We start from the raw sequence: 3,669 nt of genomic DNA on the forward strand, positions 1-3,669 counted from the left end.
TTTTTAAAAAAAATTGAATCACAAAATATGTGGTTTTTGGTGTCTGACTTCTTTCACTTAGTATAATATTTTCAAGATGCATTGATTTGGTCGTATGCATCAGTATCCTTTTAATGGCTCAATCTGTTGCGTGGACATGCCACATTTTGTTTCTTTATTCATCAATTGATGAACATTTTGGTTGTTTTTTGCTATTATGAATGATGCTGTGAAGAGTGAGTGCAAGTTTTTTGTATAAACATAAGTTTTAAGTTTTCTTGGGTATATACAAGATGGGGCAAAAGGCTTACATATGGAAAATAATACAATAATTAATAAATAGTAATACAAGAATGAACTCTGTTTCATGTACTCACAACTGTAAACCTATTGCCCAACCCTGTATCTGAGAGTAGGAATGCTGGCTCATATGGTAACTATATTTAGCCTTTTGAGAAACTGCCAGACTGTTTTTCAAAGTGGCTGCACCATTTTACATTCCCATCAGCAGTGTCTGAGAATTCCGTTTTCCCCATGTGTGCAGTAACACTTGTCATTCACCATCTTTTTTATTTTAGCAATCTTCATGTGTGTGAAGAGGTATCTCATTATGCTTTTGATTTGCATTTCCCTGATGCCTAATGATGTTGAGCATCTATCCTGTACTCATTGGCCATTTGTGTATCTTTTTTGGAGAAATGTCTATTCAGGACCTTTGCCTATTTTTTAATTGGGTTTTTATCTTTGTGTTCTTGAATTATGAATTTTTTATACAATCTGGATACTAACTCTTTATTAGATACATGATTTGCAAATATTTTTCCCCATTCTATGTGTTTATCTATTTTCTTGATTGTGTCATTTGAAGCATAAAAGCTTTGGATTTTGATTAAGTCTCATTTATCTTTTTCCCCCACTTTGGTTCCGTATGCTATTGGTATCATATCCTGGAAATCATTGCTTCATCCAAGGTCACAAAGATTTATGACTGTTTTTCTCTTCTAACATAGTTTTAGCTCTTATATTTAAATCTTTGATCCATCTCAAGTTTATTTTTATATGGGCATGAAGTAGGGGTCCAGTTTTATTCTTTTGCATGTGGATATCCAGTTGTCCCAGGATCATTTGTTGAAAAACTATTCCTTCATCAAATTTTCTTGCCACCTTTGCTGAAAAGCAGTTGTCCATAAATACATGTGTGTGTTCTCGGACTCTAAATTCTATTTTGTATCTATATACCAGTACCACATTATCTTGATTACTGTAGTTTTGTAGTCTTGATTATTAAGTTTTAAAATCAACAAGTGTGCCGAAAATGGTTTGGCTCAATGGATAGAGCGTCGGCTTGGGGACTGAAGGGTGCCGGGTTCGATTCCGGTCAAGGGCATGTACCTTGGTTACGGGCATATCCCCAGTAAGGGGTGTGCAAGAGGCAGCTGATCGATGACTCTCTCTCATCGATGTTTCTAACTCTCTATCTTCTCTCCCTTCCTCTCTGTAAAAAATCAATAAAATACATTTAAAAATAAAATAAAATAAAATCGACAAGTGTGAGTCCTCCAACGTTGTTGTCTTTCAAGATTGTTTTGGCTATTCTGGTTGCCTTGCATTTCCATATGAACTTTAGCTTATAAATTTCTGCAAAAAAGAGCCATGGGGGGAGAGGGAAGGGATTGAAATTTACAGCTTGAAATCTTAGAATGTTATGGCTAAGAAGGACTGTGGAATTCATGTAGTTCAACTTACTTATTTTGGTAATAAATGACGGGGCCAGTGGAAGAGAAGGGATTCGCTTGAGAGCCAATAGCCAGTTAGAGACAGAGTTGGAATTGGAACCCAGCCTTTCATAGTCCATTTATTCAATACTAAATGAATAAATCTAGGATCCTTACAGAATCCAGTCATTCAATACTAATCTGCGTTGAACTAAATGATTTCTACAGTCCCTCTCAGTTATAACATTCTGAGATCTTAAGCTATAAATTTCAGCTTTTTTCCCCCCCTACACTGCTTTTTTTTCAATTGCTTAGTTTATGTTCACTTTGCTTAAAATAATATCTTCTATTATCTTGTCTAAGAATGGCACCTGGCAAACCATTACTTAGGACGATAGCATGCTGAAAGATTGGTATCCATTCTATATGGTGGGGGGAGAAAAGGTAAAAGTCACCCTCTACATTGCTTTTTTTTTGTGTGTGTGTGTGTTTTGGTTTTCTTTGGTTGTAAGGTTGTAGGGTTTTATCACAAGGTTCTTGGCTTTAAATATTGATGAATTGCCCTAGCTGGTTTTGCTCAGTGGTTAGAGCATGGCCTACAGAATAAAGGGTCCCAGGTTCGACTCCAGTCAAGGGCATGTACTCCTTTGCAGGCTCGAATCTCAGTCTGGGCAAGTGTGGGAGGCAACCAATCGATGTGTCTCTCTCACATTGATGTAGCTCTCTTTCTGTCTCTCCCTCTCCCACTCTCTCTAAAAAATAAAATTCAATGACAAAAATATCCTTGGGTAAAGATTAACAAAAATTAGTTGCAGTGTGGAATCTAAAAAAAATAAACTTTGATGAGTTGATTACCACTTAAGTCAAAGGATGTACATGATGGTCAGGAACTCAGTGACTGAGGGGTTGGTTATTTGTTGGTTTGTTTGGGTCAGGGGTCTTCAAACTACAGCCCGCGGGGCACATGCAGCCCCCAGGGGAGTCTGATCCTGCCCTCCAGGTTTTTTGGGCATTGAGCGCAGCCAAGGTATTACAGTAGGAATTAGTAGTTCATATAGTCCAGCCCTCCAGCTCTCTGAGGGACCGTGATCTGGCCCCCACTTTAAAAAGTTTGAGGACCCCTGGTTTGGGTGGTGGTGGTCCCCCTGTTTTGTTCAATCGTTCAGTAGCGGTAGAATGAGTGCATAAGTGACAATGCAGCGGAACTAGAGAAGGAGCATTCAGATCTGCCTACCCGGGCAGGGACCCCGGAAAGGTTTTTCCCTTAACCACCTCAATTGTGTTTATGAGAAAAAAACTACAAATTACTAAAATAAATTAAAAGCCCGGACTTGGCTGGACGTCATGGTATCTTTGTTTCTCTCCGATTCCTTTCCTCCCACCATCACACACAGCTCTGTTGTTTGGTCTTTTCATTTCAGTACCTAGTTCGTGTTAGCTGTTGAAGTCAAAATGTGATTTCAAGGTGAAAAATAGAAGTTTGGAGAGTTTACCTCTCTCTTCGCCTTAGAGAAAGAGAATCACAAGTGGATGTGCTGCTTTTGTGAAATTGTTGATGGGCTCCACAGATGCTATTTAAATTTTAAGTAATAACCTCCAGTGGAGGATATACAAATGACTCAGAAGGACTTCCTACATCATTTTTTTTTTTTGAGGGTTTGCTGATTTTCATGTTCAATATCCAATTTATTGTATGTATTTCCATTTTTTTCTGACACGATTGCTATTCTTTTTTAAAAGGTGCTACTAAACTATATGTTCAAAACTAGTGAAGTCCTTCAAACTAACCTCTGTGGGAAGCTGTTTGATCCCAGCAGTGCTGCTGTTGTCCTTGTTCATTTCTTTTCACATTCATCATTTAATAAGTATATGAGAAAGGTCAATTTTTATTTTATTTGAAAAAATTTTAATGATAACAGACAGGAAGGGAGAGGGAGAGAGAGAGAGACATCAATGATGAGAATCATTGATCGGC

The sequence above is a fragment of the Pipistrellus hanaki genome (assembly GCF_964339955.1).
Source record: "Pipistrellus hanaki genome assembly, chromosome: 1".
NCBI lineage: Eukaryota > Metazoa > Chordata > Mammalia > Chiroptera > Vespertilionidae > Pipistrellus > Pipistrellus hanaki.